Genomic DNA, 21,783 nt, shown 5'->3' with positions numbered 1-21,783 from the left:
AGAAGAGAATCTACCTGACAGTAATACAAAAGATGGGACCGGTAGGAACCGCAGGGAGTCGAACCGTCGATCTCCTGTTTACTAGACAGGCGATTTAACCACCTGAGCCACGGCGCAGTTCTGCGGAAAGCGAATTGTAATGCGATGTCGCGGAGCTACAAACGAGGCCACGCCGTGCGTAGAGAAGAGAATCTACCTGACAGTAATACAAAAGATGGGACCGGTAGGAACCGCAGGGAGTCGAACCGTCGATCTCCTGTTTACTAGACAGGCGATTTAACCACCTGAGCCACGGCGCAGTTCTGCGGAAAGCGAATTGCAATGCGATGTCGCGGAGCTACAAACGAGGCCACGCCGTGCGTAGAGAAGGGAATCTACCTGACAGTAATACAAAAGATGGGACCGGTAGGAACCGCAGGGAGTCGAACCGTCGATCTCCTGTTTACTAGACAGGCGATTTAACCACCTGAGCCACGGCGCAGTTCTGCGGAAAGCGAATTGCAATGCGATGTCGCGGAGCTACAAACGAGGCCACGCCGTGCGTAGAGAAGAGAATCTACCTGACAGTAATACAAAAGATGGGACCGGACTGGTAGGAACCGCAGGGAGTCGAACCGTCGATCTCCTGTTTACTAGACAGGCGATTTAACCACCTGAGCCACGGCGCAGTTCTGCGGAAAGCGAATTGCAATGCGATGTCGCGGAGCTACAAACGAGGCCACGCCGTGCGTAGAGAAGGGAATCTACCTGACAGTAATACAAAAGATGGGACCGGTAGGAACCGCAGGGAGTCGAACCGTCGATCTCCTGTTTACTAGACAGGCGATTTAACCACCTGAGCCACGGCGCAGTTCTGCGGAAAGCGAATTGCAATGCGATGTCGCGGAGCTACAAACGAGGCCACGCCGTGCGTAGAGAAGGGAATCTACCTGACAGTAATACAAAAGATGGGACCGGTAGGAACCGCAGGGAGTCGAACCGTCGATCTCCTGTTTACTAGACAGGCGATTTAACCACCTGAGCCACGGCGCAGTTCTGCGGAAAGCGAATTGCAATGCGATGTCGCGGAGCTACAAACGAGGCCACGCCGTGCGTAGAGAAGGGAATCTACCTGACAGTAATACAAAAGATGGGACCGGTAGGAACCGCAGGGAGTCGAACCGTCGATCTCCTGTTTACTAGACAGGCGATTTAACCACCTGAGCCACGGCGCAGTTCTGCGGAAAGCGAATTGCAATGCGATGTCGCGGAGCTACAAACGAGGCCACGCCGTGCGTAGAGAAGGGAATCTACCTGACAGTAATACAAAAGATGGGACCGGTAGGAACCGCAGGGAGTCGAACCGTCGATCTCCTGTTTACTAGACAGGCGATTTAACCACCTGAGCCACGGCGCAGTTCTGCGGAAAGCGAATTGCAATGCGATGTCGCGGAGCTACAAACGAGGCCACGCCGTGCGTAGAGAAGAGAATCTACCTGACAGTAATACAAAAGATGGGACCGGTAGGAACCGCAGGGAGTCGAACCGTCGATCTCCTGTTTACTAGACAGGCGATTTAACCACCTGAGCCACGGCGCAGTTCTGCGGAAAGCGAATTGCAATGCGATGTCGCGGAGCTACAAACGAGGCCACGCCGTGCGTAGAGAAGAGAATCTACCTGACAGTAATACAAAAGATGGGACTGGTAGGAACCGCAGGGAGTCGAGCCGTCGATCTCCTGTTTACTAGACAGGCGATTTAACCAACTGAGCCACGGCGCAGTTCTGCAGAAAGCGAATTGCAATGCGATGTCGCGGAGCTACAAACGAGGCCACGCCGTGCGTAGAGAAGAGAATCTACCTGACAGTAATACAAAAGATGGGACCGGTAGGAACCGCAGGGAGTCGAACCGTCGATCTCCTGTTTACTAGACAGGCGATTTAACCAACTGAGCCACGGCGCAGTTCTGCAGAAAGCGAATTGCAATGCGATGTCGCGGAGCTACAAACGAGGCCACGCCGTGCGTAGAGAAGAGAATCTACCTGACAGTAATACAAAAGATAGGACCGGTAGGAACCGCAGGGAGTCGAACCGTCGATCTCCTGTTTACTAGACAGGCGATTTAACCACCTGAGCCACGGCGCTTTTTTTTTTTTTTTTTTTTTTTTTTTTTTTTTGAACTTTTATTTCATTCATTTCAAAATAACACTTCTATGATGATGACAATGTGAATTTATACAAGGCGTGGGATATGAACACAGGGAAGAAGCTTTTCACAGAAAAGCGTGAGCCACGGTGGAGTGTATCCGCGATACTTCGCGGCCAGTTTCATGTTCGACAGTTCTTTTCGGAGAAAGACCATCGGTGGACTTAGCGGCTCTTCGTGCCTGTCCAACATGCGCACCTTCCACAAAGAGTACATTGCTATAACACAGAGGACATCAAACCTAGGACCGTTACGGTCAATTAATGGCAGGAACCGAATGGTGTGTGGGTTCAGTGTGAAGGTAACGCCCAATGCTTGACTTATGTCATCCCACAGGAATGCCGCCTCATTGCAGTCAATAAAAATATGATCAATAGTTTCTGCCACCTTGCAAAACCTGCAACTGGTACTCCAAGGTACAAAGAAACCTTTTCTTTCAAGCCATGTTTTGACAGGCAGCGTACCTGTATGCAGTTTAAAGAAGAAGGTTTTAAGATTGGGTCTGATGGGCATTCTCTTAACTCTACATAAAATATCTTTTCCGGGCCATTCCTGCGATAAGACTCGATAAATTGGAACAGGGAACAAAGTGTCAATAAGGTCCCAATATAAGCGTGATCTATGCACTGAATATACATAATCGATTGAGAATCGAACTAAGCAAAACTTAACACTCTCGACAACCTCTCTGTAAAAACCATTCAATGAAACATGTCTGGTTTTTGTTGCCACTGTTATGTATGGTAAGTGTTCTAATGCTATGCATTGCTTTACATGCTCCAGTAACGCGTGCGTTTTTGTTCTGTAGAATACGATTCTCATGACAAGCTGCTTCACAAACATATGTGGTAGCCCTAACCCACCATCCTGCACCGCTTTAAACAAGTTGTCACGCGTCATCGATTCAAAAGAAGAATTCCACACAAACGTTGCAAAAATCCTGTGGATTCTTTGAATATTGGCACGCGAACACTGCATTACATGCAAGAGGTACACAATCCGTGCCAACATGAAAACACTGCATATACTACTACGCTGGAAGACAGAAAACACACTTTGCTTCAACACAGAGGTTTGCTTGCGGAGCTTGCCGGCAACTTGAGACCACATAGAATTCGTATTTTTACTGTCTCCCAGTAAAGCTCCGAGGTACATTCCTGGCACAGTATCCCACGATATGCCTGCGTACGTAGTTGGGGTGCTGCCCCATTGACCTCCCCATATCCCAAGGGATTTTTTCCTATTGATACGCGCACCAGATATGCGACAGAAGTCCTCAATAATGCTAAACAATGCATTAACACTTTGCTTGTTCTCCACCACAACAGCAATATCGTCCGCGTACGCTAGCACTTTTACTTCTGCATTGTCCATTGTAAATCCTCTAATATTTTTACAACCCTCAATAGCCTTGCAAAGGGGTTCTAGGTATACGGCAAACAGTAATGGAGATAGGGGGCATCCCTGCCTTACCGAGGATCTCAAGAGTATTGGGCCTGAACAATGACCATTTAAAATTAGCTTAGTTGACACGTTCTGATAACATAATTTTAGTCTTCTCATAAACATTTCACCAAACCCTACTTCTTTCAATGTACAAAACAGATAAGTATGATCCACTCTGTCGAACGCTTGAGATAAGTCTATTTGAACTACACCTACTTGATCCCCATCTGTCCTTGCAATATCTAGGATAGTGCGTAGCACGTGAATGTTCGTTTGGATGTTCCGGCCCTTTATCGCACACACCTGATGCTCTCCAACAACGGTCTTTATCACTGTTTGAATCCTTGCAGCAAGTACTTTCGCGTACACTTTGTAATCAACATTACAAAGTGTTATTGGGCGGTAGTCTGTTACTCCCGGTGTCTTCCCTGCCGTTATCTTCTTGGGAATTAAACCACGGCTCCTTTCTGTGGAAAGCAAATTGCAATGCGATGTCGCGGAGCTAAAAACGAGGCCACGCCGTGCGTTGACAAGAGAATCTACCTGACAATAACACGAAAGATGGGACAGGTAGGAACCGCAGGGAGTCGAACCCTCGATCTCCTGTTTACTAGACAGGCGCTTTAACCACCTAAGCCACGGCGCCTTTCTGTGGAAAGCAAATTGCAATGCGATGTCGCCGAGCTAAAAACGAGGCCACGCCGTGCGTAGACAAGAGAATCTACCTGACAATAACACGAAAGATGGGACAGGTAGGAACCGCAGGGAGTCGAACCCTCGATCTCCTGTTTACTAGACAGGCGCTTTAACCACCTAAGCCACGGCGCCTTTCTGTGGAAAGCAAATTGCAATGCGATGTCGCCGAGCTAAAAACGAGGCCGCGCCGTGCGTAGACAAGAGAATCTACCTGACAATAACACGAAAGATGGGACAGGTAGGAACCGGAGGGAGTCGAACCCTCGATCTCCTGTTTACTAGACAGGCGCTTTAACCACCTAAGCCACGGCGCCTTTCTGTGGAAAGCAAATTGCAATGCGATGTCGCCGAGCTAAAAACGAAGCCACGCCGTGCGTAGACAAGAGAATCTACCTGACAATAACACGAAAGATGGGACAGGTAGGAACCGCAGGGAGTCGAACCCTCGATCTCCTGTTTACTAGACAGGCGCTTTAACCACCTAAGCCACGGCGCCTTCCTGTGGAAAGCAAATTGCAATGCGATGTCGCCGAGCTAAAAACGAGGCCACGCCGTGCGTAGACAAGAGAATCTACCTGACAATAACACGAAAGATGGGACAGGTATACATCAGAGGGAATCGAACCATCGATCTGCTGTTTACTAGACAAGCGCTTTAACCACCTAAGCCACGGCGCCTTTGTGCAGAAAGCAAATTGCAATCCGATGTCGCGGAGCTAAAAACGATCCCAACCAGGGTGTAGACAAGCGAATCTACCTGACAATATCACAATCACACGAAAGATGGAACAGGTAGACACCAGAGGGAGTGAAACCCTCGATCTCCCGTTTAGTAGACAAGCGCTTTAACCACCTAAGCCACGGCGCCTTTCTGTGGAAAGCAAATTGCAATGCGATGTCGCGAAGCTAAAAACGAGGCCACTCCGTACGTAGACAAGAAAAACCTACCTGACAATAACTCAATCACACGAAAGATGGGACAGGTAGACACCAGAGGGAGTCGAACCCTCGACCTCCTGTTTACTAGACAGGCGCTTTAACCACCTTTTTTTTATTAGTATTTTTACAGTTTTGTAATAAAAGCACTAAGAGCGTGGAGGCACCCGGCCGTCCACTTTGGCCGAAATCTTCAGACTTGTGCAGCGTTGTTTGTCCGGTGGCGGTATTTCCCCGCTGTGCTATTCGTGACCCTTTAGTTCGCTGAGCGCGGATCCGCATCACTCAGCTTTCCTTGGGGTTGTCTTCTCTTTCTTCATTGTTTCGAAGAGTAACTTCAAAGTGTCTGTGAGAGTGTCTGCAGCATCTGTGCGAGCGACCAAAGTAGCCTCTATCCAAGCAAGGGTACCCATGAAGCAGTTCCATGGCGTTTTTGGATTCACTTTGCAGTCTGCGATGGCCATACGAAAGCGCCATATTCCATGGAGTCCACTTACCACTAGGGTAGCTGCAGCGTCGTTCTCAGAATAGGCGTCGAACACCAAGTACTTCAGGGACATCCAATCGATGTTTACATCGAGCTTCGTATGCAGTCGAAAATCATCCCAGAAGTCCCTGGCTCGTTTGCACGTTACGAATACATGGAAGAGAGTCTCCTCTGCTCCGCACAGGTCGCAATTCAAAGACCACGGCACGAAGAACCCTTTTTTCCGAAGCCACACTTTGACTGGCAGTACCTCGCAATGGAATCTGATGAACATATCCTTGGTGCCCGTTGGAACGGGGAACCTTCGAAGCCTCCGAAGGACGTTCTCAGCCAGTGGCGAAAGGCCGGGGTGCCGGTACAGGGGGTCTGGTAGGACAGTCTCTATAGTGTCCCAGTAGAGATTCTTCTTTTTCACTGTACAGAGATACTCCCAGGAAAACGCTGCTCGAAGAATCTGACTGCAGCAGCAACCTCTCGGTAGAAAGCTCTTACATGTTTCTTTCCTAGGTAGCATCCCGCTAGCACCGTCCACCTAGATAGGTGATCTCCGCCGAGCGCTTGTAAGCCACTTCTTAAGAATGGGTCGGAGTTGTCTCTAAAGTAGAGGAAGCGTTGGACCTTCATCTTAATCTCCAGATTGACTAGCCCAAGTCCCCCTCTCTTCAAACTCCAGAAGAGGTTGGTTCTTCGCATCTTCTCCATGGGGGAATTCCAGACGAAGGTGGCGCAGGTTCTGTGAAACTTGTTTATCATCCTGTTGTTATATCTACTGCATTGTGCTGTGTACAGTATAACCGGATAGAAACTTGAATTGCAGATGTAAGCTCTGTCGAATAAGGAGAGATAACGGCCATGCCAAGGTATCAACGCTCCCCTGAGGCTGCTAACTTTTGTTCTCCAAAGCTGATCCGTTGGCGTTCGTAGGTCGAATGGGATACCCAAGTATTTGTCTAATCTTGTAGTCCACTGAATACCGAGGAACACGGAGGGTGTTTCATTCCACGGCCCCAGCCATGCTCCAATGGTCTTCTTGAGGTTTACCTCTGCACCGGATAACGTTGCGAACTCCTTGATGGATTCCATAGTCTCATCTATTCCCTCTCTCGATGTGCACACCACCGCAACGTCATCAGCATAAGCCAACAGCTTGACGGTCTCTGCTCCAATCTGCAATCCTGTGATGCGATTGTTAGCCAAAATATTCCGGCACAGCGGCTCCAGGTACGCTGCAAACAGAAGGGGAGAGAGTGGGCAACCCTGACGTACTGAAGTATGAATGTTTATCGGAGCGCTGACCTTTCCATTTATGACAAGTCTGGTGCAAATGTCCGTGTAGCACACTCTTATCCAGTTTCCTAGGTACTCTCCCACCCTTAGCTTCTTTAAAACTTCCCAGAGGAATTGATGATTGACGCGATCGAAAGCCTGTTTCAGGTCCACTTGGAGGATGCCAAGTTTCACAGCCAGAGCTTCCGCTGCTTCACATGCTGTCCTCATGATGTGCAAGTTGCTTGCAATTGATCTCCTTTTCATTCCGTATGCTTGGTGTAATCCTACAACCGTGGTTAAGCAGGCTTCCAGTCGATTCGTTAGGGTTTTCGCCAAGATTTTGTAATCTGTACATACCAGACTGATCGGTCGGAAGTCATTCACCGTGGGCGCTTCACCCTTCTTGACAGTCCTCTTCGGAATGAGCACGGTGTAGCTTTGTCGCATAGATGGTGGCAAGAGCTTGCGGGCTGAAATATCGTCGAACACTCTTTTCAGGATAGGTGATAGCTGCGTTGAGAACTTCTTGTAAAAGAGAGATCCAATACCATCGGGCCCCGGTGATTTGTTCCGGCCCAGTTTCTTGATTGCCTTTTCTATTTCTTCCACCGATATTGGTGAGTTCATTGCCTCTGATAAGTCCTCTTTGACCGCAGGCAAGTTTTCCAAGTATCGTAGCGTTTCCAGCGAGTCTGCTGGGGGTTGGGAAGTGAAGAGCTGGGTGTACGTCTTGTGGAACGATTCTTGGATTTCCTGTTGGGTTTCTACGGTTGTCTCCCCCACTTTCACGGACGTTATCTGGTTTTCGCATGCCCTTTCCTTTTCTCGCAACAGGAACACCTTGCTAGGCTGTTCCTCTCTCGACAATGCATTCAGCCTGCTTCTAATCTCTGCTCCTTTGAAGCGTCTTTCCATGATGCAAAGTATATCTTTCTTCACCAGCTGTATATCTTCTTTGTGACCACCAGGATTGATGCTCTCCTCTGAAACAAGTGTGAGAAGATCCTGCATTAAGCACCTGATTTCTGCCCGCTCTTTGTGCTTTTTCACTTCACTGAAAGATATAGCCTTCTTCTTGAGGGTTCCTTTAAACATTTCCCACGTAACAGCATTAACTTCATTGGTGGTCCCATATTCTTCTATAAGTTGGTCTAGTTGTTGCGTGAAGTCTTCGTCTTCTAAAATGCTCTCATTGAGTTTCCAAGTGCTTGACCCTGTAACTTTTGAGGGGGTTCTTCGTCTGTTGAAATTCACCTCCACGCTTACCAGTCCGTGATCAGAAAAGGCAACTGGGGTGACGAGATAGTTTTCGGCCATTGCTATCCAATCTGCCGACATGTAGATCCTATCCAGTCTCGCGTATGATGCACCTTGCCAATGAGTATAACAAAGAGTATTGTCGGACTGTTCTTCCGCTACGTCAACAAGGCTGAAGTCTCTCAACATTCCCTTCAACTCTGCAACACTGGGATCGCTCCGGAAAGTATAGCTGCAGTCCTTTTTGCCCGTCACGACATTGAAGTCCCCACAAAGAATAACCTTTGCTGGAATGTCCACAAAACTTCTCAGGTCACGGAAGAACATTTTACGGTCCTCGCTACTATTTGAAGCGTAGATGCATAGAAGTCTAATTAGGTTTCTGTGTATGAGAAGGTCGACACACGTGAACCGTCCTCCTTGGTCTAAAACAAGATCAACTACGGTAAAGCTTCGCCGCTTCCTTATTAAAATCGCCGTTCCAGCACTGCGCCCGCAGCCTCCAGAGTGGTAGCACCAGAACTTCTGCTTGAAAAAATTGACAAGTTCGTACTCCTGGTCCACTGTCGAAATCTTTGTTTCTTTAATGCATACAATATCGAGCCTATGCTCATCTACTGTTTCCATCAGCCATTGTTTCCTGTTTCGCCGGATTAAGCTGTATGTGTTTAAAGTTCCTACTTTAAGCTTTTTTTCCATCATTGAAGGCTTTCAAAAGGACAGCAAGCGTTCTGTTATGTGTCGGTAAAGTGCACATCGTCAAGCTGGGATGCCCCGATCTCTTCCAGCGCAAATTGCGGTCTCATAGCATCAGCCTTCTTCCAGCGGCTTTCTGATCCCGCGTCTCGCCTCTGTTCTTTTAAATAGTCTTTTCCTATCGTGTTCTGTTTGTCGCGTCTTTTACGCTTCACCACTTTTCCCTCCACTTCGACTATATCCATATCGCTGTCATCCTTCTGGCTGCTATCATCATCTTTGCGAACTATCGCTGTGTCTGTGCTGATTGGGGTGTTATCTTGTGTGACGTCCTTTTTCCCTTCCTTGTCTTGTGCATTAATCTCTTCGCTATTTCCTGTTTCTTCATGGTCCATCAAATGTTCCACATTGATTTCATTCACCTTCGGTTTTGTCTTGCTTGCGTAAGATTGCACGCAGTCATCTGCATCGTGTCCGAAAGTCCTACATTTTCTGCACCACGTGGCCCTGCACTGACTGCGATTGTGCCCGATTTCTTTGCACCGCAGGCAGAGTGGCGGTTTTCCAGGCACTGCTAGCAGAATAGGGTCGCCTCGTATATAGATCATGTATGGTATGCGGTCAACACTGTAGTTTTCATTCAAGCGCAGCTTTACAGTTCTGGTCATGGTTTCTATTCCTGCAAACTCCTCGCATTTCCACTTCTCCCGAACTATATCCATAACCTCGCCGTAGTCCGACAAAGCCACGTTGATTTCCTCGTTCGGTATCTGAGTGGATATCCAATGTAGTTTTATTGATACGTCCTTCGAATGTGGGTCCACGACGATACACCTTTTCTCTTTTACCGTTATTTCTTTCTTTCTGAGAAGACGTTGTTTCTCTGCCTCGTTGTCAAACGTGATAGCCCACACATGATTATATCTGTAAGCTCCTATAGCACGGATCGTCTTCCGTTGAACCACTTCCTTCAACGGTGCGTCAAAATCCAATATCTTGTAAGGCTTAGCAGACGGGTCTGCGTGCAATAGAAGAGTTGTAGCAGAAAAATTACCTGCGTTTATGGTGGGCATGATTATCCTGTAGTCTTTTTCGGTACCACTAGGCCTAAGTTCATCCCGGCCCGAAGCCGTTGTCACCGCCCGGAGCGAGCTCATCCTGCGTCCGTACCTCTCGGTGCCCGGAACCAGAATGCTCACAGGCGCTTTAACCACCTAAGCCACGGCGCCTTTTTGTGGAAAAGCAAATTGCAATGCGATGTCGCGAAGCTAAAAACGAGGCCACGCGGTGCGTAGAGAATAGAATCTACCTGACAATAACACAAAAGATGGGACAGGTAGGCACCGGAGGGAGTCGAACCCTCGATCTCCTGTTTACTAGACAGGCGCTTTAACCACCTAAGCCACGGCGCCTTTTTGTGGAAAAGCAAATTGCAATGCGATGTCGCGGAGCTAAAAACGAGGCCACGCGGTGCGTAGAGAATAGAATCTACCTGACAATAACACAAAAGATGGGACAGGTAGGCACCAGAGGGAGTCGAACCCTCGATCTCCTGTTTACTAGACAGGCGCTTTAACCACCTAAGCCACGGCGCCTTTTTGTGGAAAAGCAAATTGCAATGCGATGTCGCGGAGCTAAAAACGAGGCCACGCGGTGCGTAGAGAATAGAATCTACCTGACAATAACACAAAAGATGGGACAGGTAGGCACCAGAGGGAGTCGAACCCTCGACCTCCTGTTTACTAGACAGGCGCTTTAACCACCTAAGCCACGGCGCCTTTTTGTGGAAAAGCAAATTGCAATGCGATGTCGCGAAGCTAAAAACGAGGCCACGCGGCGCGTAGAGAATAGAATCTACCTGACAATAACACAAAAGATGGGACAGGTAGGCACCAGAGGGAATCGAACCCTCGACCTCCTGTTTACTAGACAGGCGCTTTAACCACCTAAGCCACGGCGCCTTTTTGTGGAAAAGCAAATTGCAATGCGATGTCGCGAAGCTAAAAACGAGGCCACGCGGCGCGTAGAGAATAGAATCTACCTGACAATAACACAAAAGATGGGACAGGTAGGCACCAGAGGGAGTCGAACCCTCGATCTCCTGTTCACTAGACAGGCGCTTTAACCACCTAAGCCACGGCGCCTTTTTGTGGAAAAGCAAATTGCAATGCGATGTCGCGAAGCTAAAAACGAGGCCACGCGGTGCGTAGAGAATAGAATCTACCTGACAATAACACAAAAGATGGGACAGGTAGGCACCAGAGGGAGTCGAACCCTCGACCTCCTGTTTACTAGACAGGCGCTTTAACCACCTAAGCCACGGCGCCTTTTTGTGGAAAAGCAAATTGCAATGCGATGTCGCGAAGCTAAAAACGAGGCCACGCGGTGCGTAGAGAATAGAATCTACCTGACAATAACACAAAAGATGGGACAGGTAGGCACCAGAGGGAGTCGAACCCTCGACCTCCTGTTTACTAGACAGGCGCTTTAACCACCTAAGCCACGGCGCCTTTTGGTGGAAAAGCAAATTGCAATGCGATGTCGCGAAGCTAAAAACGAGGCCACGCGGCGCGTAGAGAATAGAATCTACCTGACAATAACACAAAAGATGGGACAGGTAGGCACCGGAGGGAGTCGAACCCTCGATCTCCTGTTCACTAGACAGGCGCTTTAACCACCTAAGCCACGGCGCCTTTTTGTGGAAAAGTAAATTGCAATGCGATGTCGCGAAGCTAAAAACGAGGCCACGCGGTGCGTAGAGAATAGAATCTACCTGACAATAACACAAAAGATGGGACAGGTAGGCACCAGAGGGAGTCGAACCCTCGACCTCCTGTTTACTAGACAAGCGCTTTAACCACCTAAGCCACGGCGCCTTTTTGTGGAAAAGCAAATTGCAATGCGATGTCGCGAAGCTAAAAACGAGGCCACGCGGCGCGTAGAGAATAGAATCTACCTGACAATAACACAAAAGATGGGACAGGTAGGCACCGGAGGGAGTCCAACCCTCGATCTCCTGTTTACTAGACAGGCGCTTTAACCACCTAAGCCACGGCGCCTTTTTGTGGAAAAGCAAATTGCAATGCGATGTCGCGAAGCTAAAAACGAGGCCACGCGGTGCGTAGAGAATAGAATCTACCTGACAATAACACAAAAGATGGGACAGGTAGGCACCGGAGGGAGTCCAACCCTCGATCTCCTGTTTACTAGACAGGCGCTTTAACCACCTAAGCCACGGCGCCTTTTTGTGGAAAAGCAAATTGCAATGCGATGTCGCGGAGCTAAAAACGAGGCCACGCGGTGCGTAGAGAATAGAATCTACCTGACAATAACACAAAAGATGGGACAGGTAGGCACCAGAGGGAGTCGAACCCTCGACCTCCTGTTTACTAGACAGGCGCTTTAACCACCTAAGCCACGGCGCCTTTTTGTGGAAAAGCAAATTGCAATGCGATGTCGCGAAGCTAAAAACGAGGCCACGCGGCGCGTAGAGAATAGAATCTACCTGACAATAACACAAAAGATGGGACAGGTAGGCACCAGAGGGAGTCGAACCCTCGACCTCCTGTTTACTAGACAGGCGCTTTAACCACCTAAGCCACGGCGCCTTTTTTGGAAAAGCAAATTGCAATGCGATGTCGCGAAGCTAAAAACGAGGCCACGCGGCGCGTAGAGAATAGAATCTACCTGACAATAACACAAAAGATGGGACAGGTAGGCACCAGAGGGAGTCGAACCCTCGATCTCCTGTTCACTAGACTGGCGCTTTAACCACCTAAGCCACGGCGCCTTTTTGTGGAAAAGCAAATTGCAATGCGATGTCGCGAAGCTAAAAACGAGGCCACGCGGTGCGTAGAGAATAGAATCTACCTGACAATAACACAAAAGATGGGACAGGTAGGCACCAGAGGGAGTCGAAACCTCGACCTCCTGTTTACTAGACAGGCGCTTTAACCACCTAAGCCACGGCGCCTTTTTGTGGAAAAGCAAATTGCAATGCGATGTCGCGAAGCTAAAAACGAGGCCACGCGGCGCGTAGAGAATAGAATCTACCTGACAATAACACAAAAGATGGGACAGGTAGGCACCAGAGGGAGTCGAACCCTCGACCTCCTGTTTACTAGACAGGCGCTTTAACCACCTAAGCCACAGCGCCTTTTTGTGGAAAAGCAAATTGCAATGCGATGTCGCGAAGCTAAAAACGAGGCCACGCGGCGCGTAGAGAATAGAATCTACCTGACAATAACACAAAAGATGGGACATGTAGGCACCGGAGGGAGTCGAACCCTCGATCTCCTGTTCACTAGACAGGCGCTTTAACCACCTAAGCCACGGCGCCTTTTTGTGGAAAAGTAAATTGCAATGCGATGTCGCGAAGCTAAAAACGAGGCCACGCGGTGCGTAGAGAATAGAATCTACCTGACAATAACACAAAAGATGGGACAGGTAGGCACCAGAGGCAGTCGAACCCTCGACCTCCTGTTTACTAGACAGGCGCTTTAACCACCTAAGCCACGGCGCCTTTTTGTGGAAAAGCAAATTGCAATGCGATGTCGCGAAGCTAAAAACGAGGCCACGCGGTGCGTAGAGATTCGAATCTACCTGACAATAACACAAAAGATGCGACAGGTAGGCACCGGAGGGAGTCCAACCCTCGATCTCCTGTTTACTAGACAGGCGCTTTAACCACGTAAGCCACGGCGCCTTTTTGTGGAAAAGCAAATTGCAATGCGATGTCGCGAAGCTAAAAACGAGGCCACGCGGCGCGTAGAGAATAGAATCTACCTGACAATAACACAAAAGATGGGACAGGTAGGCACCGGAGGGAGTCCAACCCTCGATCTCCTGTTTACTAGACAGGCGCTTTAACCACCTAAGCCACGGCGCCTTTTTGTGGAAAAGCAAATTGCAATGCGATGTCGCGAAGCTAAAAACGAGGCCACGCGGTGCGTAGAGAATAGAATCTACCTGACAATAACACAAAAGATGGGACAGGTAGGCACCGGAGGGAGTCCAACCCTCGATCTCCTGTTTACTAGACAGGCGCTTTAACCACCTAAGCCACGGCGCCTTTTTGTGGAAAAGCAAATTGCAATGCGATGTCGCGAAGCTAAAAACGAGGCCACGCGGTGCGTAGAGAATAGAATCTACCTGACAATAACACAAAAGATGGGACAGGTAGGCACCAGAGGGAGTCGAACCCTCGACCTCCTGTTTACTAGACAGGCGCTTTAACCACCTAAGCCACGGCGCCTTTTTGTGGAAAAGCAAATTGCAATGCGATGTCGCGAAGCTAAAAACGAGGCCACGCGGCGCGTAGAGAATAGAATCTACCTGACAATAACACAAAAGATGGGACAGGTAGGCACCGGAGGGAGTCGAACCCTCGATCTCCTGTTTACTAGACAGGCGCTTTAACCACCTAAGCCATGGCGCCTTTTTGTGGAAAAGCAAATTGCAATGCGATGTCGCGAAGCTAAAAACGAGGCCACGCGGTGCGTAGAGATTCGAATCTACCTGACAATAACACAAAAGATGCGACAGGTAGGCACCGGAGGGAGTCGAACCCTCGATCTCCTGTTTACTAGACAGGCGCTTTAACCACCTAAGCCACGGCGCCTTTTCGTGGAAAAGCAAATTGCAATGCGATGTCGCGAAGCTAAAAACGAGGCCACGCGGTGCGTAGAGAATAGAATCTACCTGACAATAACACAAAAGATGGGACAGGTAGGCACCAGAGGGAGTCGAACCCTCGACCTCCTGTTTACTAGACAGGCGCTTTAACCACCTAAGCCACGGCGCCTTTTTGTGGAAAAGCAAATTGCAATGCGATGTCGCGAAGCTAAAAACGAGGCCACGCGGTGCGTAGAGAATAGAATCTACCTGAAAATAACACAAAAGATGGGACAGGTAGGCACCGGAGGGAGTCGAACCCTCGATCTCCTGTTTACTAGACAGGCGCTTTAACCACATAAGTCTTTTTTTTTTTTTTTCAGATATTCTTTATTGATCACAGTATATACATGTCAAACAGTATTAAAACAGTTAAAAGAGTGAACCCCGTCTCGGAGCCACTTTAGAACAGAAAAGTTGCAGCCACTCGGGCACGTCACCTGCGTGCTCAGCAAACCGCTGTGTTTGCAGCAATTCCTCCGCTAAATACACCATTGGCGGATTCCTATGTTCTTCGTTCCTACCAGCTATTAGAACTTTCCATAAGCTGAACATTGCCAACACACACAATACATCATACCTGGGTCCATGCTTGTCAGCAAGTGGCAAATATCTTATGGTATGCGGATTGAGACGGATTCGCTTGTCAACAGCCCTGCTTAAGTCATCCCATAAAAACTGCGCCTCGGTACAATGTATAAACACGTGTTAATCGTTTCAGCCTCGTACAATATCTACAGTTAGTAGACCAGGGCACAAATATCCCTTTAGCCGCTAACCACGTCTTTACTGGCAAAGTATTTGTGTGCAGCTTGAAGAAAAATGTTTTGATTCTGGCTTTGATGGGCATTTTTTTGACTCTGCACAGGATATCAGATCCTGTTGAGTCTTCCGGAATACCTCGGTAAAGTGGCACTGGAAAAAGCGCGTCTACAAGATCAGCCTTCAGCCTAGATTTGGACACATTGAAGATGTATTCACGTGAAAACCTTACCAGTAAAAATCGCATGCTCTGGATTACTTCCACATAGAAGGGGGACACAGTAAACATTCGACCTACACTCGACACCACAATATCAGGAAGATAGACGTGACCAATGTTCTGTAGCATGGTTCTAATCACCGGATGATTGCATTTTCGAAAAAAGAACAGTCTCATACTTAGTTTCATCACAAACAAATGTAGGAGGCCTACGCCCCCTTTACGGACCGATCTGAAGAGATTATCTCTTCGCATTGCCTCGAAGCTCGACTTCCAGATAAGCGTAGCGAACACACGATGAAAATGTTGTATATTGCTTCGCATGCAGTGTAGCACTTGCAACCAGTATACAACCCTGGCGACCAAGAACGTGTTGCATACTTCTGCTCTTTGGAAGATGGAAAGCTCCCGTGCTTTCCATATGTTGGCATGCGTTCTCACTTTCCCACAAAGTTTCGTCCATGTGCCACTGATGCTTCTGCCCCCCTGTAGTGGGACACCTAAGTAGTTCCCTGGTACGCACTGCCACTTGACGCCTTGAAATACTTCGGGGGTTGTCCCCCATTGACCTACCCACATTCCGACAGATTTGTTCCTGTTGAGGCTAGCACCCGATAACTTGCAGTATTGTTCAATCTCGTTTATGACACCAACAACACTTTTTTTCTCCGAAACAACAAAAGTTAGATCATCTGCATAGCCCAACACTTTCACCTCGCAGGTGCCGAGATGAAACCCTTCTATGCTGGGGTTGCTAATAATCCTTCTACACAGTGGTTCTATATAAAGATTGAACAAGAGAGGCGACAACGGACATCCCTGCCTCACTGATGAACGGAGAATAATGCTTTCTGAACAGGTTTTGTTGAGAACAAGCTTCGTTGACGCGTCTCTATAACACAAACGCACACGATCTATAAACTCTTGGCCCAGGTTCATCAAGTTCAATATGGAAAATAAGAAGTCGTGGCAAACCTTATCAAAAGCTTTCGAGAGGTCTGCTTGAAGCACTGCCGCCTGATCTCGTTCTTGGGCACACACGTCGACGACTGTTCGCAACACATGCACGTTGGTCTGAATGCTCCTGCCTCTGATTGCGCACGTTTGATGCTGACCTATCAGGATCGGAATCACCTTCTGTAGACGAGCCGCGAGTACTTTCGCAAATAGCTTGTAATCCAGGTTGCATAGGGTGATTGGTCTAAAATCCGTCACTTGAGGGACAATCCCCGCGGGTATCTTCTTAGGGATGAAAACTGTGTGAGAACGTCGAAAAGATGCAGGGAAGGTGCCTTGTCTTTCTGACTCCTTGTACACTTCTAACAAAACGGGAGCGATGAAGTCAGGAAACATCTGATAGAACTCCCCCACTAAGCCATCAGGACCAGGCGTCTTGTTTTTCCCGAGTGATTGTATCGCATGCTTTATCTCAGCTAGCTCAAGCGGAGCACCCAGTGTTCTTTTTTCCTCCTCTGTCAACTTGGCCACATCCGCCCACTGCGTTATCTCAGCGACGTTCGGTTGCGGTTTCCTTGGTTTCCCAATCAAATTTTCGAAGTACTCGTAGAAACATTTTTGTATCATTCCTTCATCACTAATTATTGCCCCCTCCTGTTCAATCTCTTCTATAGCTTTCACCCGAACATGTTCCAGCTCATGTCGGACGTGTCTCTTACTGGGCAACTCGTCCGGTAAATATTGTCTGGATCTGGACCGTATTCTTGCCCCCTCATATCTCGTTTGATTGATTAGTTCCAGCTCATATTTTGTGTCCTCCATTTCTTTACTTAACGATCCCGGGTTTTTGGACTCAGCCTTGATAATAACGCTCAGGTTCTTCTTTAGTTCTTCCTCTCGCCATTTTTCACGGTATGCCAGCACACTGCTCCTCTCGATTGCTATAAAACGTACACGTTGTTTAAAGAGATCCTACGCTGAGCTCCACGTTCTGTCAGTTGTTATGAGTCCTGCAATCTCATCCTTTACCAATCCAACGAAGCTCTCATCATCAAGTATCCTCACATTCATCTTCCACAACGACCATCCATCGCTTCTGGCCGTCTTTCTGTCTTGACCGAGGGTCGCCTTTACTAAACAGTGGTCACTAAAATATGCAGGCCTCACACCGTATCTCGTGACCTTCTTCTTGCACAGTGTTGATATGTATACTCTATCTAATCTGGCGTGGGAATCCCCTTGAAAGTGTGTAAATACGGGAGGCGTTCCTTTCATGCACTCAAATGCATCCGTCATGCTGCAATTTGTTATTAAAGCTTGCAAGGCTACTTCGCTCTTGTCGGCAGTGTTTTTTATTCTATTCCGATCGTTATCGCTTAACGTACAGTTGAAGTCGCCCAGCAGAACTGTGTTGTCCATTTCCTCTGCTATGTCACCCACGGAGTGGAAAAAAGCGACCCTTTCTAACATGTCGTTGGGCGCATACACACCGATAAAGCGCCATATCTCGTTGTCTACAAGGGCGTCTAATTTCGCTATTCGACCTTGATCATCAGTTGAGTACTGCAGCGGAAGCATGTTTTGTCTCTTTCTTAAACACAGCAAAGTTCCGGCCGAACACCCAACCGCGTGGCTAACGACAACATCGAAGTCAGATGCAAACACATACGATATCAATTCCGTCGTCTTTTCTTCAGAGCAGATCTTAGTTTCCTGAACTGCTAGCACATCAATATCGTCGTGGTCTTGAAGATAACGTTTAAGTTGGTACTGTTTCTTTCTTGAGTTGAGTCCCCTCACATTTATCGTCCCTACAGTGATTGATGTGCCTCTCATGGAACGGCTGCGTCAATTAATAAAAGCCAAGAGTGGTTCATACTTATCTCCATTGCCATAGCGGACGATCAGCTGAGTGCATGCCAAGTCACATTAAAGAGTTCCAAAATTGATGTCGTTGAGGCAGGAACCCGCAGTTTCCTGCGGCGTTAATGGAGGAAAACCTGTTGGATCTGTCTGTCTGAGTCTCTTTGCTGCAGAAGTAGTCATTCGCATATCCTGTTTAAGAAGTTCGTCATCGCTGCCATCAACTGAGGAACTTCTCTCTTTCCTTCTTGCTGCCGGGTCATAGTCTTTGGGGGCGTCCTGGCCGTGCACATCTCCTTTGCCAACGGTCGACTCCTCTGGGCGATCAGCGTTGTGAAAGGCCTCCTTTGTTCCTTCCCTTTCGTTCTCGCAGGCTTCCACCATTGTGACGTCATCTGTGCGGTCGGCGAACATCTCCCTGGCTGGCTCGTCCGTCCGCTTTACACGTGACGCATACGTCGATACACACTCCTCTTCGTCGTGCCCGAATCTCTTACATTTTTTACACCAGGGCGTATTGCAGGACTTCCTGATGTGGCCCGCCATCTTGCAACGTAGGCAAAGCGGAGCGCGACCTTGTACGTCCAACAGAACCTGACAACCGTCGATGAACATCAGGTGCGGGATATCGTCCACAGACACTTTATCTTTGACTTCAAAAACTATTTCTCTTGTAGTAGATTCCACGCCCTCGAAGAATGACGACTTCCATTTCTGGCGAACGATATCCTTTACTGCACCAAACGCTGATAACGCCCTAACAACTGAGACGTCCGGGATATTTCTCGGCATCCAGTGCAACTTGACGACCACCTGTTTAACGTTCGGGTCGATGATTTTGCAACTCCTACCTTTCACCTTCAGTTCCTTTAACGCAAGGAAATTTTCCTTCGCCACACCGTCGTGGAAGCTGAGAGTCCACACGTGGTTATATTGAAACACACCAAAGTTCGCAACGTTCTCCTTGTTCACTTTCCCTTGTAACGCTTCCTCGAAGTGATGCACGTTGTACGGTTTTCCGGCAGGATCAGCATGAAGGAAAATAGTGTTGTGGGAAATTCTCCCAGCAGGTATGGAAGGCAGAATCAACCTGTAATCCGTTGCTTGAGCGTCCTTTGTTCCTGTATGTACTGCATTCCCCCGGCTAGGCCTAGCCGTATTCGCCGCTCCAACGGAGCTCATCGTTTCTGCGACCGATCGCTAACGCTGCCGGAAGTAGCACCTAAGTCTTTTTGTGGAAAAGCAAATTGCAATGCGATGTCGCGAAGCTAAAAACGAGGCCACGCGGTGCGTAGAGAATAGAATCTACCTGACAATAACACAAAAGATGGGACAGGTAGGCACCAGAGGGAGTCGAACCCTCGACCTCCTGTTGACTAGACAGGCGCTTTAACCACCTAAGCCACGGCGCCTTTTTGTGGAAAAGCAAATTGCAATGCGATGTCGCGAAGCTAAAAACGAGGCCACGCGGTGCGTAGAGAATAGAATCTACCTGACAATAACACAAAAGATGGGACAGGTAGGCACCGGAGGGAGTCGAACCCTCGACCTCCTGTTTACTAGACAGGCGCTTTAACCACCTAAGCCACGGCGCCTTTTTGTGGAAAAGCAAATTGCAATGCGATGTCGCGAAGCTAAAAACGAGGCCACGCGGTGCGTAGAGAATAGAATCTACCTGACAATAACACAAAAGATGGGACAGGTAGGCACCAGAGGGAGTTGAACCCTCGACCTCCTGTTTACTAGACAGGCGCTTTAACCACCTAAGCCACGGCGCCTTTTTGTGGAAAAGCAAATTGCAATGCGATGTCGCGAAGCTAAAAACGAGGCCACGCGGTGCGTAGAGAATATAATCTACCTGACAATAACACAAAAGATGGGACAGGTAGGCACCGGAGGGAGTCGAACCCGCGATCTCCTGTTTACTAGACAGGCGCTTTAACCACCTAAGCCACGATGCCTTTTTGTGGAAAAGCAAATTGCAATGCGATGTCGCGAAGCTAAAAACGAGGCCACGCGGTGCGTAGAGAATAGAATCTACCTGACAATAACGCAAAAGATGGGACAGGTAGGCACCAGAGGGAGTCGAACCCTCGACCTCCTGTTTACTAGACAGGCGCTTTAACCACCTAAGCCACGGCGCCTTTTTGTGGAAAAGCAAATTGCAATGCGATGTCGCGAAGCTAAAAACGAGGCCACGCGGTGCGTAGAGAATAGAATCTACCTGACAATAACACAAAAGGTGGGCCAGGTAGACACCGGAGGGAGTCGAACCCTCGATCTCCTGTTTACTAGACAGGCGCTTTAACCACCTAAGCCACGGCGCCTTTTTGTGGAAAAGCAAATTGCAATGCGATGTCGCGAAGCTAAAAACGAGGCCACGCGGTGCGTAGAGAATAGAATCTACCTGACAATAACACAAAAGATGGGACAGGTAGGCACCAGAGGGAGTCGAACCCTCGACCTCCTGTTTACTAGACAGGCGCTTTAACCACCTAAGCCACGGCGCCTTTTTGTGGAAAAGCAAATTGCAATGCGATGTCGCGAAGCTAAAAACGAGGCCACGCGGTGCGTAGAGAATAGAATCTACCTGACAATAACACAAAAGATGGGACAGGTAGGCACCGGAGGGAGTCGAACCCTCGATCTCCTGTTCACTAGACAGGCGCTTTAACCACCTAAGCCACGGCGCCTTTTTGTGGAAAAGCAAATTGCAATGCGATGTCGCGAAGCTGAAAACGAGGCCACGCGGTGCGTAGAGAATAGAATCTACCTGACAATAACACAAAAGATGGGACAGGTAGGCACCAGAGGGAGTCGAACCCTCGACCTCCTGTTTACTAGACAGGCGCTTTAACCACCTAAGCCACGGCGCCTTTTTGTGGAAAAACAAATTGCAATGCGATGTCGCGAAGCTAAAAACGAGGCCACGCGGTGCGTAGAGATTCGAATCTACCTGACAATAACACAAAAGATGCGACAGGTAGGCACCGGAGGGAGTCGAACCCTCGATCTCCTGTTTACTAGACAGGCGCTTTAACCACCTAAGCCAACAGTCAGGTACGATATTGTCATGCTTATAGCCTTGTACTGTCTGTGGAAACTTCGTATGGCTGACAGGAACGAAGAACCGTTAATGCCTCCTATGAAATACTTTAAGATAGAAATATCTCAACTTAAGCTGTGCCTTATGCGATGTTTAGAGCTGCCAGATTGGTTAGAAACATTGTCTGATGCCCTTACGTACTTGTAAAATCGTATGTACAAATTCAAAAGGTCTTCAGTTTCCTCTTTAGACGTTTTGTAATGGCCCACGGCGTTGCGACCGTGTGACGT

General features: G+C 48.4%; 35 non-coding genes across 35 annotated transcripts; all 35 read right to left on the bottom strand.

Moving 5' to 3' along the window:
• Positions 1-4,567: 4,567 nt before the first annotated feature.
• On the bottom strand, positions 4,568-4,641 carry Trnat-agu (transfer RNA threonine (anticodon AGU)). Its single transcript has one exon. It is a non-coding gene; the product is annotated as a tRNA-Thr (tRNA).
• Positions 4,642-10,310: 5,669 nt separating this feature from the next.
• Positions 10,311-10,384, bottom strand: Trnat-agu (transfer RNA threonine (anticodon AGU)). Its single transcript has one exon. It is a non-coding gene; the product is annotated as a tRNA-Thr (tRNA).
• A 109-nt stretch (positions 10,385-10,493) lies between these two features.
• Positions 10,494-10,567, bottom strand: Trnat-agu (transfer RNA threonine (anticodon AGU)). Its single transcript has one exon. It is a non-coding gene; the product is annotated as a tRNA-Thr (tRNA).
• A 109-nt stretch (positions 10,568-10,676) lies between these two features.
• Positions 10,677-10,750, bottom strand: Trnat-agu (transfer RNA threonine (anticodon AGU)). The gene has a single exon. It is a non-coding gene; the product is annotated as a tRNA-Thr (tRNA).
• Positions 10,751-10,859: 109 nt separating this feature from the next.
• On the bottom strand, positions 10,860-10,933 carry Trnat-agu (transfer RNA threonine (anticodon AGU)). Its single transcript has one exon. It is a non-coding gene; the product is annotated as a tRNA-Thr (tRNA).
• A 109-nt stretch (positions 10,934-11,042) lies between these two features.
• Trnat-agu (transfer RNA threonine (anticodon AGU)) lies at positions 11,043-11,116 on the bottom strand. Its single transcript has one exon. It is a non-coding gene; the product is annotated as a tRNA-Thr (tRNA).
• A 109-nt stretch (positions 11,117-11,225) lies between these two features.
• Positions 11,226-11,299, bottom strand: Trnat-agu (transfer RNA threonine (anticodon AGU)). The gene has a single exon. It is a non-coding gene; the product is annotated as a tRNA-Thr (tRNA).
• A 109-nt stretch (positions 11,300-11,408) lies between these two features.
• Positions 11,409-11,482, bottom strand: Trnat-agu (transfer RNA threonine (anticodon AGU)). Its single transcript has one exon. It is a non-coding gene; the product is annotated as a tRNA-Thr (tRNA).
• Positions 11,483-11,591: 109 nt separating this feature from the next.
• On the bottom strand, positions 11,592-11,665 carry Trnat-agu (transfer RNA threonine (anticodon AGU)). The gene has a single exon. It is a non-coding gene; the product is annotated as a tRNA-Thr (tRNA).
• Positions 11,666-11,774: 109 nt separating this feature from the next.
• Positions 11,775-11,848, bottom strand: Trnat-agu (transfer RNA threonine (anticodon AGU)). The gene has a single exon. It is a non-coding gene; the product is annotated as a tRNA-Thr (tRNA).
• Positions 11,849-11,957: 109 nt separating this feature from the next.
• Trnat-agu (transfer RNA threonine (anticodon AGU)) lies at positions 11,958-12,031 on the bottom strand. Its single transcript has one exon. It is a non-coding gene; the product is annotated as a tRNA-Thr (tRNA).
• A 109-nt stretch (positions 12,032-12,140) lies between these two features.
• Trnat-agu (transfer RNA threonine (anticodon AGU)) lies at positions 12,141-12,214 on the bottom strand. The gene has a single exon. It is a non-coding gene; the product is annotated as a tRNA-Thr (tRNA).
• A 109-nt stretch (positions 12,215-12,323) lies between these two features.
• Trnat-agu (transfer RNA threonine (anticodon AGU)) lies at positions 12,324-12,397 on the bottom strand. Its single transcript has one exon. It is a non-coding gene; the product is annotated as a tRNA-Thr (tRNA).
• Positions 12,398-12,506: 109 nt separating this feature from the next.
• Positions 12,507-12,580, bottom strand: Trnat-agu (transfer RNA threonine (anticodon AGU)). Its single transcript has one exon. It is a non-coding gene; the product is annotated as a tRNA-Thr (tRNA).
• Positions 12,581-12,688: 108 nt separating this feature from the next.
• Trnat-agu (transfer RNA threonine (anticodon AGU)) lies at positions 12,689-12,762 on the bottom strand. Its single transcript has one exon. It is a non-coding gene; the product is annotated as a tRNA-Thr (tRNA).
• Positions 12,763-12,871: 109 nt separating this feature from the next.
• Positions 12,872-12,945, bottom strand: Trnat-agu (transfer RNA threonine (anticodon AGU)). The gene has a single exon. It is a non-coding gene; the product is annotated as a tRNA-Thr (tRNA).
• A 109-nt stretch (positions 12,946-13,054) lies between these two features.
• On the bottom strand, positions 13,055-13,128 carry Trnat-agu (transfer RNA threonine (anticodon AGU)). The gene has a single exon. It is a non-coding gene; the product is annotated as a tRNA-Thr (tRNA).
• Positions 13,129-13,237: 109 nt separating this feature from the next.
• Positions 13,238-13,311, bottom strand: Trnat-agu (transfer RNA threonine (anticodon AGU)). Its single transcript has one exon. It is a non-coding gene; the product is annotated as a tRNA-Thr (tRNA).
• A 109-nt stretch (positions 13,312-13,420) lies between these two features.
• Trnat-agu (transfer RNA threonine (anticodon AGU)) lies at positions 13,421-13,494 on the bottom strand. The gene has a single exon. It is a non-coding gene; the product is annotated as a tRNA-Thr (tRNA).
• A 109-nt stretch (positions 13,495-13,603) lies between these two features.
• Positions 13,604-13,677, bottom strand: Trnat-agu (transfer RNA threonine (anticodon AGU)). The gene has a single exon. It is a non-coding gene; the product is annotated as a tRNA-Thr (tRNA).
• Positions 13,678-13,786: 109 nt separating this feature from the next.
• On the bottom strand, positions 13,787-13,860 carry Trnat-agu (transfer RNA threonine (anticodon AGU)). The gene has a single exon. It is a non-coding gene; the product is annotated as a tRNA-Thr (tRNA).
• A 109-nt stretch (positions 13,861-13,969) lies between these two features.
• Positions 13,970-14,043, bottom strand: Trnat-agu (transfer RNA threonine (anticodon AGU)). Its single transcript has one exon. It is a non-coding gene; the product is annotated as a tRNA-Thr (tRNA).
• Positions 14,044-14,152: 109 nt separating this feature from the next.
• Positions 14,153-14,226, bottom strand: Trnat-agu (transfer RNA threonine (anticodon AGU)). Its single transcript has one exon. It is a non-coding gene; the product is annotated as a tRNA-Thr (tRNA).
• Positions 14,227-14,335: 109 nt separating this feature from the next.
• Trnat-agu (transfer RNA threonine (anticodon AGU)) lies at positions 14,336-14,409 on the bottom strand. Its single transcript has one exon. It is a non-coding gene; the product is annotated as a tRNA-Thr (tRNA).
• Positions 14,410-14,518: 109 nt separating this feature from the next.
• Trnat-agu (transfer RNA threonine (anticodon AGU)) lies at positions 14,519-14,592 on the bottom strand. The gene has a single exon. It is a non-coding gene; the product is annotated as a tRNA-Thr (tRNA).
• Positions 14,593-14,701: 109 nt separating this feature from the next.
• Positions 14,702-14,775, bottom strand: Trnat-agu (transfer RNA threonine (anticodon AGU)). Its single transcript has one exon. It is a non-coding gene; the product is annotated as a tRNA-Thr (tRNA).
• A 5,010-nt stretch (positions 14,776-19,785) lies between these two features.
• Positions 19,786-19,859, bottom strand: Trnat-agu (transfer RNA threonine (anticodon AGU)). The gene has a single exon. It is a non-coding gene; the product is annotated as a tRNA-Thr (tRNA).
• Positions 19,860-19,968: 109 nt separating this feature from the next.
• Positions 19,969-20,042, bottom strand: Trnat-agu (transfer RNA threonine (anticodon AGU)). The gene has a single exon. It is a non-coding gene; the product is annotated as a tRNA-Thr (tRNA).
• Positions 20,043-20,151: 109 nt separating this feature from the next.
• Positions 20,152-20,225, bottom strand: Trnat-agu (transfer RNA threonine (anticodon AGU)). Its single transcript has one exon. It is a non-coding gene; the product is annotated as a tRNA-Thr (tRNA).
• A 109-nt stretch (positions 20,226-20,334) lies between these two features.
• Positions 20,335-20,408, bottom strand: Trnat-agu (transfer RNA threonine (anticodon AGU)). The gene has a single exon. It is a non-coding gene; the product is annotated as a tRNA-Thr (tRNA).
• A 109-nt stretch (positions 20,409-20,517) lies between these two features.
• Trnat-agu (transfer RNA threonine (anticodon AGU)) lies at positions 20,518-20,591 on the bottom strand. The gene has a single exon. It is a non-coding gene; the product is annotated as a tRNA-Thr (tRNA).
• Positions 20,592-20,700: 109 nt separating this feature from the next.
• On the bottom strand, positions 20,701-20,774 carry Trnat-agu (transfer RNA threonine (anticodon AGU)). The gene has a single exon. It is a non-coding gene; the product is annotated as a tRNA-Thr (tRNA).
• Positions 20,775-20,883: 109 nt separating this feature from the next.
• Trnat-agu (transfer RNA threonine (anticodon AGU)) lies at positions 20,884-20,957 on the bottom strand. The gene has a single exon. It is a non-coding gene; the product is annotated as a tRNA-Thr (tRNA).
• A 109-nt stretch (positions 20,958-21,066) lies between these two features.
• Trnat-agu (transfer RNA threonine (anticodon AGU)) lies at positions 21,067-21,140 on the bottom strand. Its single transcript has one exon. It is a non-coding gene; the product is annotated as a tRNA-Thr (tRNA).
• Positions 21,141-21,249: 109 nt separating this feature from the next.
• Positions 21,250-21,323, bottom strand: Trnat-agu (transfer RNA threonine (anticodon AGU)). Its single transcript has one exon. It is a non-coding gene; the product is annotated as a tRNA-Thr (tRNA).
• Positions 21,324-21,783: the final 460 nt, after the last annotated feature.

The sequence above is a fragment of the Ornithodoros turicata genome, chromosome 3 (assembly GCF_037126465.1).
Source record: "Ornithodoros turicata isolate Travis chromosome 3, ASM3712646v1, whole genome shotgun sequence".
NCBI classification, from domain to species: domain Eukaryota; kingdom Metazoa; phylum Arthropoda; class Arachnida; order Ixodida; family Argasidae; genus Ornithodoros; species Ornithodoros turicata.
The sequence above is the reverse complement of the archived record's forward strand: the minus strand, read 5'-3'. Positions and strand labels throughout refer to the sequence as shown.